At 44.8% G+C, this 11,779-nt stretch overlaps 1 protein-coding gene across 4 annotated transcripts in view; it reads right to left on the minus strand.

The window, feature by feature from the left end:
• BAIAP2 (BAR/IMD domain containing adaptor protein 2) overlaps positions 1 to 11,779 on the minus strand; it is a 195,581-nt gene that overhangs the window by 181,083 nt on the left and 2,719 nt on the right. The window contains exons 1-2 of one of the 4 annotated variants that reach the window (XM_084837718.1): positions 10,381 to 11,773; positions 6,210 to 6,372 (exon numbers count right to left, since the gene is read on the minus strand). The exons of 1 other annotated variant lie outside the window; for it this stretch is intronic. The gene's annotated coding sequence lies outside the window, so the exon portion shown is untranslated. Of the gene's footprint in view, positions 1 to 6,209; positions 11,774 to 11,779 lie in introns of those variants that run through there. 2 more of the 4 variants (XM_084837717.1, XM_084837716.1) reach the window with 2 other exon arrangements.

An 11,779-nucleotide genomic window follows, 5' to 3' on the forward strand; every position in this document is an offset into this window, starting at 1 on the left:
TGATATAATTGTTTCCCCAGCTTATACTGTTAGGACGTAACTTAGCATATACAAATACATACAATGTTAGTTTTAGCTTGCTTCTTTATCAGAATGAGATGAAGACAGCAGACAATTCTGAAGAAGTTAAATCAGCATAAGCATACATTTGTGCATTTCAGGCATTTGGTTCTGTTCTTATGTTGGCAGACCTCACCAGGGAAGCAGAGATAGAACTGCAAAATAGCCGAGTAGCATAAGATCACATGATTCACTCCTTGCAAATAACTTGTGATGCCACGCACAGAATAGATTCCAGCAGTGACCTGAACTGCTTCTACACAGTCAGCATGTAGTCCAGCTAAGATGGCCACCACTATGCTACTATTTGTACTGGTGCAATGTAGTCAGTATCCTACCCCCCTGTGGCAGTGCCATACCCATACATAACCAGCTTGGGAGAGGGCTCAGAATAGTGTAGAGCACACATGGGCAGCATTGCATGTTGTTGCAGAGCTGGTACCAGGCTCAAAGAGGCTCTGTGTGAGGTGCCCTTCAGCAGGCAACCCCCAGCAGGATTACTGGGCAGTTGCAGGGACCAGGGGTAGGACTGAAAGGAGTTGTGGGTGTAGCCACCTGGTGCTGAAAGAAGCAGTGCCGGGTTAAGAAGCCTAAATCACTGCCATCTTGATTCCCCAACAATGCCTCTGGGCCCTGTCCCTGACACAGTGTTGCAAAGCAATGCCATGTCGGGGCCATGACCCAGAGGCATCGTGGAGGAATTAAACAACAGCAGCTCGACTCCTCTCAGCACTGAACCATATTTTTTTAAAGTTATTTAACACTGGCATTGGCTGTAGAAGGAATTGTGTTAGACCAGGCTTCCCCAAGTTGGTGCCCTCAAGATGTGCTGGACTACAACTCCCAAAATCCCCAACACATCTGGAGGGCATACAGTTGGGGAAAGCTGAGTGTGACCTGGTTCACACAACATGACAAGCCAGAGTACGGGTTGAGTATAGGCTATAATCGAATTGTGGGTTGTTGTGTTGTGTGAACCCAGCTGTGCTAACAAACCATGTTTTGTTAACCACGAACAACCCACAATTCACAAGCCAACAACAAACCATCAGTTCTCTTTGTGGGTTGTTTGTGGTTAACAACCATGGTTAGTGCGACTGGGTTCACACAACACAACAGCCCATGATTCAATGACAATCCATACTCTGACTTGTTCTGTTGTGTGAACCCAGCCTTAGACTAACATTGGATACAACCCATTGGATACAATCCTTGGGCTCTCGGCATTTGCCCGAGGGTGCTGTGTGTTGATGTTGGGCCTGTGTTTTGTGTCTGAGTGAATGTGGAATGTGTCTGTTTGTTCTACGCAGTGTTTTTAAATTGAGGCTTGTGTTTTTGGCATGATGCATTGTACTGGCACAAGGAGAACTGAAGAATGGGCTAACTAGGGTGCCACTGACTCTCATGCTATAGCATCTCTCCATCCCCTGCTGAGATGTGCGAGGCCATGCGCACCACAGCTGCATCTGCACTTCGGCAACGCCAGAGCTATGTAGCTGGACCAGTGCAAGGTGCCAACGACAAGATTGCAAGGGTATGAGGGTGCTTCACTTAGTAAGCTGTTCCTTGACTGGGTTATAGGACTGGAATCTCTCTGATTCCAGCTGTCAGTTTTAGAACCAAGTCGCATGGCCAAGTTGGCATGTCAAGCAAACATGGCTTGAATGGGTCCAAGATTGATTCAACATATGGCAAGGCAGCTCTACCCTATGTCCAGTTCACAGGTCAACCCACATTTTTAAAAGCATCACCACCAAGTCACTGAGACCGTGTTGAGCAGTGGTACGCTCCATGTGGGCCCAGTTGTTGTGAGCTGAAGCAGGGAAAAGCAGTCACACAACTGTTTTTGCTACATGCCACACTTTCACTTGGCCTGCAATCTTAACCCACCCTTTGAGTTATGTGATTGACTTCAGTGTAATGCCTAATGAGAGAAAAGGCAACCACTTTGCCTTGAGTTAACATGAGTGGAGTGTTGAAAACGTTGCATTCTCACACCTTCATGGAGAGCCAGTGTAGTTTCCACACCCACCTGAAATGTCCTTTTCATAGAAACAGAACAAATTTACACCTTCCCCCCAAATAAAGATTAATTAAGCCACAGTGGAAAAACTCTGGGAGGCAGCTGCTGCCATCTAGTGAACCAGCATGGTACTGTTACATAGAACTACTGCATTAGTTGAATGGGATTGCACAAGCTTGTGAAACTAGCAAGCGGAACTTGGGCTGTTTAAAATATTTTTAAAAAAATAACTTTTGTGACCTTTAGAAGCATTTCATCATAATAAACGTAGCTGGCACACCTCCAGGAATCTCTGGCACTGGCTTTTCTGCACATGGCTATTAACTTTTTGATACTGTTCATTTGTGAGGTCAAAACTAGCTTTTAAAACTCTAAGACTCAGCATCCAGTCCCTGCAGCCACCAGACTTCCCTGCAGTTCCAATATTTCATAATTGTCACTGGGGAGATTCAAATCCAAAGGAACAATGGAATGGAAAGAACTCTCAGCCAGGCTATGCAGCCAAGGAAACCTCCTTGATCGCTCCATATTCCCTTAATTCTTAATTTCCTACACTGCAAGAAAAAAGGAAAAAAACACACAAAACAAAACACATAATTTGTACAGAGCGGATTTTAATGTTTACTTACTGTCCCTTATCCCATTGCACTAAGATAGACTGGAAATGCCCTCTCCAACATGCCACCAGTGTAACAGGTCAGGACAGATGGGGCATGTAGAGGACTTTTATTTAGTTATTTAATTGAAAATGGACTGACCCATGTGCTGAAGTGTTCACAAACTGGGATGCACATGGATTAGTGGCAAAGTTCCCTTGCACAAAAAGGAATAGAGAGAGAAAAGCAGTTACGCTAGTGGCAATCCAATCTTTCCATGTGACTACCAAATGAATTTGGAATGGCAAATCCCAACAACTAACTTAATGTGGTGCACAGTGTTATACATGGGACACCTGGCTGCACATGGGGTTGGTGATAAGTTCACTGATTTTCTTTCTTTCTTTTTTTTACTACCACCTAACAGCAGTTGAAGAATATATTAATTTTCAGCGGTCCCAAGTGACACATATTGCTACTAACCCCAAAGACAGGCTATATAGTTTAGAAATCAAATTTCTCTAAAGAAATTTCTCTAATTTCTCTAACTGAATTCATCTGCCTGAATTCAACCATCACCAGTTGTGATGGCATGGCCAGTTGCAACACACTTAGTACTCCCCTAAGCCCCCCCTCCCCACACCTCTTCTAAATATTGTGTCAATACTTTCATCCTTGCAAAACAAAACTCAAGTAGGCTGCTATTAACTACATCCCAGCAGTGTTTAATCACATACGTATGCAAACACCTAAATTACCCTATATGAACAAAACCTACAGAAACCCGCAGGACCAAGCTGCGTGTTTGTTTATCAGAAATATTTCTATACTGCTTCTCGTTTGCACAAGTCCCAAAGTGGGTTACAGTACCACATTACTTTTAACAACATGTTACTTTAAAGACATTGCTAGCAGCAATGCCTTCCGTCCTTGACTGTAAGCATAGGGGCCTCAATCCAGATCAGGACCCTAGCATGGGGGGGGGTGTTTAAAGGGGGCTTTAACCCTTTGCCACCCACTGTGGCTCCTGATCCAGACTGGAACCCTCAAACCTGTAATTTTCATTACCAAGAAGTGACCCATCTGTTTTAATTGATACCACTTTTGGCAATACCACCAACTACAGCAGGGAAGGGTACCATGTGGCCCTCCGGATGTTGTTGGACTGCAGCTCCCATCAGCCCTCACCATTGGCTATGCTGGCTAGGGCTGATGGGAGCTGCAGTCTAACAACATCTCGAGGGCCACCTTCCCCACCCCGAGCTACAGGGATAATTATTTGTGTATGCAGCAACTGCCCCAGCTATAATATTTGCTCTGCTGTCTGGGCAACAGTGACTTTAGCATAGATCCACACCCCAAGGCACAAAACATTTGCAAGCAGGCCCCACCTAGGGTGTATGGGAAAGGTGAACCAGTCAAGGCCTGGAAGAAGCTCCATAACCCTAAGACTGCAAAGTTCAGCAAACAAGTCCAAAAGTCAAGAATGTCCATTTGTCATGTAAAGGAACACCCAGTGCTGAGTCAGGAACAAGACACACCAGTATCACTGAAACGCTCCTTAAGCTGTGTTTGTTGGCATCACCATGGTTACAAAAAGAACCTATCATCACACAAGAAGGCTAATGGGAATGCTTTCAGCAGCTGCCATGGTTCTACCTTTATTACAGTTTATGCCAAGTTAAATGCAGCAGTCTCCTTTCCATAATTTAGTCTGAGTAGTGCTTCTTCCAGAAGCAGATCAAAAAGATGTGTTGCTCCCTGGGCTAAAGACTGTGGTAACTACAGGATCTACAGTTTGCAGCTGACCCTACAAAAGCCCTTTAGGGCGCAGTCCTAACGAGATAGGTGGCCGCTTCCGAACTCGTAGGCGACTGCCTATCCAAAGCAGGGCAGGAGAAGCATGGAGGGGATTGTTTCCTCCACACCCCTCCTGCCCTGCTTTTTTGGCTAGACAGCTGTTTGCAGCTGTCTAGCCATGGGAGAATGGAGTAGGGAAGAAGGCTGCTGTATGACACATAGGATGTGTCGTACAGGCAGCTATGCAATCCCCACCCCAGAATGCCCCAGCCACGCCCCTTTCTGGCCGCTCCGTGCTCCTCTTGCAAGCGCAGAGGACGGGGCTGTTATGCACTGCCTCCAAGGCAAAACGGAAGTGGGGGGAGATCAGTTCTCCAGGAACCAACCTTGGAACGCGGACTCCGAGGTCCGTTCCCAGAAAACACCATATCCTATGGCTGTCTAGCCGCTGTCTAGCAGCCATAGGATTGCTCCCTTAGAAGCTTCATACCCTGGACAAGGATAAAAGGTCCAATTTCATTATGTTTGTTTATTTTAAAACATTTCCATACTGCCCTTCATCTAAAATGATTCCAGGGCAGTTTCCAAATCTCAAAGACAAGAATACATTAAAACAAGACACATTAATAAGCAAGCAGATAAAACCCATCAACAAGTTTACAAGCTTTGGCAAACAGAAAGGCTTTTTTGCTTGATGCCTAAAAAACCCCAATGTGGATGGTCAGGCAATCCTCTTTGGGGAGGGTGTTCCATAGTTAGGGTGCCAGAGCCAAAAAGGCCTTCTCCCTCATTGCCACTGCAACACTTCCGAGCAGTGTAGCACTGGGAGGAGGTCCTCAGGAGGGGTGCAGAACTTCAAGCCCAGGGAGTCAATCCTGTCCCTCGGGTTCTCCAGATGGCCACATCCCTTTCCCTCCATCACCATCAAAAGCTGAGAAAACACCATCATTTGGTGTTTTCCCAGCTTTTGTTCCGTTTTTTTTTTTACCATTCTAAAAAGTTGAAATGCCTCTCCTAAGGCTTAGTAACTGGGCAGTAAGAGCTTTAAGCAAAAATATGCTGGTATTTGTGGTATTCTGATCCTGCTTTCTTTTACCTTTGACCCTGCCCACCACTGGAATGCTTCCCTGAAATGGAATTTGGCCCTGGGACTGAAAGAGGTTTTGCACCCCTGACTTAAAGGTTGATAAGAGGAGTTCCTTGAGGTACATCCAGCTTTGGCTGAGGTACATCCAATCTGGCTCCTATTCTGTAGTCACCATAGTCTTCAATGCAAGCAGTAGCATGCCTTTTTGTTCTTCTTTTGAATTTTGTGTGTAAAAGAAGTGCTACTCAGAATAATTTATGCAAATAAGGCTCCTGCATACAATTTGGCATAATCGGCAATAAAGGCACAGCCATTGCACGTGGTGGAAAAAACAGACTCTGTTGTATCCATGATGATGCTAACAACCAAATGGTGTTTCAGTGTGTTACATGTATCTTATTCCTGAGGTGTTCTCATGAGGCATGGAGTAGGCTTGCCAAGATAAAAACTTGCTCATTCCTTTTGGATCTGAACAAGACCAGCTCAATCTATCTCATTCTTGACGAGGCATAGAAAGCAAGCAAGTGGATAAAAATATAACTGCAATGGGAATTATTGGTCCAGTACACACACACACACACACTTCCTTTGCTACCTGTAGAGCTGTGCGTACGTGTGTGCATGAATACAGACACACACACACCTCATTGGTGAATTTGTCTCTCACACCCAGGGACAGGGTAGCACAGAGATATCCTCCCACTTTATGGAGGTCCCACTGCTGATGCTGAACTCCAGAATGCCCTTCGCATAATGTTCTTTCTTCTTCCTGTCACTGTTAATCTCCATCATCTTCTGATGTAGCTCTACAGGCAGCAAAGGAAGTGTTTATTATTAGTAGCCAAAATCTAGGTCTTCCCATGTATTTATGTTCTAGTGATATGGGATTTAAGGGTGAGGGGACTTAAAAGGTTTGGGCCTATATACCATAGAGATGGTTGCCTCTCCTATGGGTGCTTCCAGACAGAGGTCCTAGCACTAGTTACCAGAAAGTATTTTGTAACTATTCTGTCTTTTCTTACTTCAAGGATTTTCCATGGTAAGAAAAAAGACAGAGGATGCAGTGGGAAAACAGGGGGGTTAAAAGTGGAAGATGGCATCATCTGGACCCCTTGTAAAATTGTGAATGAGGCAGGGCAATAGCACTATAAAAGCCTCATCTGGAAGCACCCTAGGTTTTTTGAGGCTACCATGATCAGCAGAGGCTAGCCCCTTAAAGAAGCCTTGTATTTAAGCCAGGGATGGGAAACATGTGGACTTCCAGATGTTTTTGTACTTCAACTCCCATCTTCCCCCACTATTGCCTATGGTGGCTAGGTCTGATAGGAGTTGTAGTGCAACATTTGGAGAGCCATACATTCCCCACCCGATTAAAGCACTAGTCTTGGTGACCATAGACCACAAGAAACTGAATGCAGGCGACCGAGTGTGGCTTATGGGAGAGGGATGGAACACTCTGTCCCTCCTCTGCACACAGCATCGAAATGCAGTGGGTTGCTGCAGGAGAGACAGAGCAATTCATCTCTAGACTTCTGCCAGCCCCCAGAAAGCTAGTAAAATAGTTTGCAGGCTAGTCACCTTTGTGGACTTAATTAGGAAGCTGTCTTAAAAGTAGTGCTACTTTTAGACATTTTCATACTTCAGGCAATGCCAAACTGCATACGGTCCAACTGCCTCTATTTCCCAGGGACAGTCCCTGTTTTCCAGTACTTGGTGAATCACTGCCCATATTTTGGCCTTTGGGAGACGCCTTACTAGCAATGTGTAGAGCAGCCTTCCCCAACCTGGTGCCATCCCAATAGACTTCAGCTCCCATAAACAGCATGGCCTATGGTCAGGGGTGATGGAAGCTGCAGTCCAAAATATCTGGAGGGCACCAGATTGGGGAAAGCTGGTTACTCCAGAGTTCAGGTCCACGTCTCAGTGTCAGTACAATGTAAACCTTAGGAGGGGGGAAACAGATTATTATTTTTAGCGTCAATGCATGTGCATGAACACTAAGGCCCCATGCAGTGCATGGCCTGCTTATTCGCCCACTACAGCTGCCAAATATATTTTGAGCTGGTGATATTTTATTGCAGGACAATTATATAGTTCTAGTATATTTTTAACCAAATGAGCAAAAACTCTCCTGGCTTTTAAATCTGTGGGAGATAAGGAATGGCAGAGTAAATGAATTCAGAATACAGACAGTAGATTCAAGCGTTTTAACAATATTTTTAACTGCTGCTTGCTTTATTTTTAATATGTTTAATGCTGCATTTTGAAATAATCTCCTCTCTTTTTAGCTGCTCAGTTATTTATCTCCTCTAAACGCTTAACCTTTGTTGTTGCTTTTAAAACAATACTATTAAATATGTTTTATCACTGATTTTATTGTTTTTGCTTTTATTACGTACACCGTTTTGTCTATAGGGCAACTTACAAATGAATACATCAATAAAGCCTTTAGCTACGTGTAATTGCGAGTTGGTGGAGAGGAAGACTCAGCTAGTGAAACGGTACGAAAACTGGGTGTTGTGTACCCCTATTTTCATCTGGAGGGTGTGAACATGGCATCCTTTCCCTCATTAAAACAAAAAACCTACTGGAGGTAAAAATTGCACCCTCTAGAAACTGCTGCCCAACGCTACTGCTTATATTGCCTCATGATAAGGCTGATCCTACTCTTAATACTTCCATCCATGCATCAGGTTCAGCAAGCAAGGGTGTGCACAGAGAGGCAGTGTTACTGGTTGCTGCTATCCAATTACAAAGCTTCCTCCCGTTGGAACAGGGGTGGACAACTTGTAGCCCTTCAGATGTTTTGGCCTACAACTCCCATGATCCCTCAGCATTGGCTATGCTGGTTAGGGCTGATGGGAATTGTAGGCCAAAACATCTGGAGGGCCGCAAGTTGCCCACCCCTGCCTTGAAAGCTTACAAGCTTTGAGATCTGGGCTATGTCAGCAAAAGGTTGGATTTATTTGAGTGCTATAATCCATGTTTATACTTCTGGGGAGAAATGTTACCTGCATGTAACCTTTAGGATGAACTGTAAATTTAAATAAATACATGGGCTCTCCCACACTGGAGGCATTCAAGGTGAAGCTGGACAGCCACTTGTCAGGGATGCTCTGACTTGGATTCCTGCATTGAGCAGGGGGTTGGACTCGATGGCCTTGTAGGCCCCTTCCAACCCTACTATTCTATGAATGAGTCAGTTAACAGAGCTTGACACAAATTGTAAGCTTTTTTTTCTACGCCTTCCATTATGCAGGACTGAGAGAAACCAGAATGGAACTGGGTGTGAAGTTCCCCCAGTGGTTTCAGTGAATGAGAGTAAATGGCGGTGGGGGTGGGAGATTAAGAAAGGATCCATAAGATGGATGGGAGTATCAGTCCCTTGGAGACTCCCTCACATGTTGTATTTTAAATTGGCTTATAAATCCAGTAAATGCCGAACCACACATTGCTAAATAGCGCTCCAGGGATGCCTTAAGAAGACGGGGATGGCGTATACTACTTGTATTAATTGGTTGGGGAGGTGGCTTTTTTTGTGTTTTGTAGTCATGTTCTTTAAATAAGAACCACCAATTTGGTTCGGGCAGCAAGAGAATACAGTGCAAGGGATGCTAGGTTCAGTGACATAAGTTCAAGTGCTCAAGTGTGCGAAGCCACTTCCCTACGAACACTCACTTCCTTTTATAGTTCAATAACGGAAACTGTACTTGGAGAGACTGGTGCAACATTTACTCTGGATTGTCATAATCCAGCTGGGTTTTCAGAATCTACCCAGTGCAAACCAGTCCTTTTACTGATGGGGCAGAAAACTTATCACCTGCTCTAGAAGACTCAATTATCCACCCCCTGCTTAACCAGGCTATGGAAAATTATAATCACTCCAATGATTGAGAAAGTTGTGTTTGGGAATTGGGGAGAGTTGCTCCTCAAATGCCTGACATTTCTCTCACAGAGTGGTAAAGGTTTCCATCATGTCCTGTTTATAAGGTCCTGAGGTCCAAAATGAGTGAGGCGTCATCCACCTGCTGACAACACTCAGAATGAGATTCAGGAGCAGTGCTGCTGGTCCTTGGCTGATGGCTGTGGGGGAGAAAGTGGAACAGCCTGAGGGATAATCCAGATATCACCCTGGCTGGGAAGCCACGTCAGCAAGAGAAGGTAATCCATCTTCCCAACCATTTGGGAATCTGGATGCTCCCCACCACATCCTGGATGGACTCTCAATTCCCAGGTAGCAACTGTGACCCGAAATATATTATTTAATTAGGTGACAACGACTATGGCTGTAGAACAGGGTCTGGGGACCATTTGCCTAAGCTTTTGTAATGTTCAGGGCAGAAACCTGTAAAATACTTTTTGGGAATGTCCTTAAAGAAACCTCTGCTGACACAAAAAGCAGCAGCCCGTCTCTTATAGGAATAGGACCCTATAAGTCAGGTGGGCAACTTGTGGCCCTCCAGATGTTTTGGCCTACAACTCCGATCAGCCCTAGCCAGCATAGCTGATGGTGAAGGATCATGGGAGTTGTTGCCCTCCAGATATTTGGGCCTACAAGTTGCCCAACCCTGCTATAAGCATACCATACCCATTTTGAAGGATTTGCATTGACTAATAATTTGCTTCTGGCAACCATTTTTTAACCTTTAAAACCATGAACAGCCTGGGTCTAGTATACTCTATGTTAGGGAGTGCTTTCTACCCATTAAGGTTACCAGGAGAAGCTCTGCTCCAAGTATTAACACTTACAAAATGACATCAGTAACTAACAGGGCTGTTACAGCATTCCTGCCCTTGCTCATTCACACTCTTACCTGCATCCAGGAGGCAGGTCAACATGTTTTTGTTGAGACAGGCTTTCCATCTTCCATGGGGTCTGAATTCTTGGTTCCTGTTTTATTGGTTAGAATATGCATTTTAAGTGCATTCAAGGTTTGTTAATATTCTGAGAGGAAGCTACTTTGATATTACAAAGGGTAGATTGTACAATTAAAAAAACACCTACCTGTCAATACCTTCCTTGTCTGGTGACTGGTTAAGAATGCGGCCTACATCATGATTTTCTGACTGCAAGTTATTCCCTTGCAAGAATGCAAGCTGGGAGTATGAACTACACGCAATGAGGTCTAAGACACTGAATCTGCCAACTCTTTGGACAGATTCGTTGCTGTATCTGTGAGAAAAACCCTTCTGGGTGACTAGGAACTGAGGAGGTGATTAGAGCAGAAGTACAGCATGGTTTTTGTAAGATCCTTCCTTCATCGATTGCCTTAGAATTCATAGCCTGTACTTACAGTCACTCTGCTGTGTTTGCAAACTCTGGTCAACCACTGAAAATGTCAGACTAAAAGGTAGGGGAATTTATATTGGTTCCTGGGGAAGACTATCTCAGCTGTCCTTCAGTATAAGTTGTCACTTCTCTGGAAACCTCAAGAGGTGATGGAACAGGCACCTTCTTTGACATCCTGAATATCACAGCCTTGGCCCTTTATCATGGAAAACTGAATGCTACAAAGCAGAACAATGCAGGGACCAGAGGATTTAGTTTACCTATAGGAAAGGCTAAGAGTTCAGTAAACCCTGATTTTTGCCCCAGAAACAGCTGATTTGGCCAGTATCTGAACAAACATCTTCCCTCCACAGCCCAGGATTGCATTGGGTTGGCATAGAAACCATGTCAGGGCCAGGCAGTTCCACAAGCCCTAATTCAAGAAAGAAGAGAAAGGCACAGCTCCTCCATAGGAGGATGTGTGTGGGCTACAAGGAACGACTGGCTTGGGAGGAAAGGAGCCCACTCACACCCAAGTTTAAAAGGCAGCAACTCCCTCCAGACAAGGCTGCGGAAAGAGCATGGATACCAAGCTGATGTCAAGCGGAGGCTCTCTGCTTCGTGGACAACTACAGAGTAATGCCTTATTTATAGACAATGGCACTTGCATAATCAGTGCTTCATAAGGACTTATTCCTAGGGATACATAAAAGAAAAATAAACCAAGAATGTGCTTTCTTTTTCTTGTTGAGATTGCCAGCAACTGGGGGATGCTCCATGTGGAGCACAACTCCTTGGAGTAGGAAGAGCAAGTTCTGAATCCAAGAGGATTAAGCATAAGTGGATACAAGAGACCATCCCCCTCCCCCTTCCACAAGACACACACTCACAGCAGAGAAAGCCAAGATAGGCTGGGTCTTCTGTGGACCCTGCTTTCTGGCCCA

The sequence above is a fragment of the Heloderma suspectum genome, chromosome 2 (genome assembly GCF_057233095.1).
Source record: "Heloderma suspectum isolate Gila_16-S chromosome 2, 16-S_ref, whole genome shotgun sequence".
NCBI classification, from domain to species: Eukaryota; Metazoa; Chordata; class Lepidosauria; order Squamata; family Helodermatidae; genus Heloderma; species Heloderma suspectum.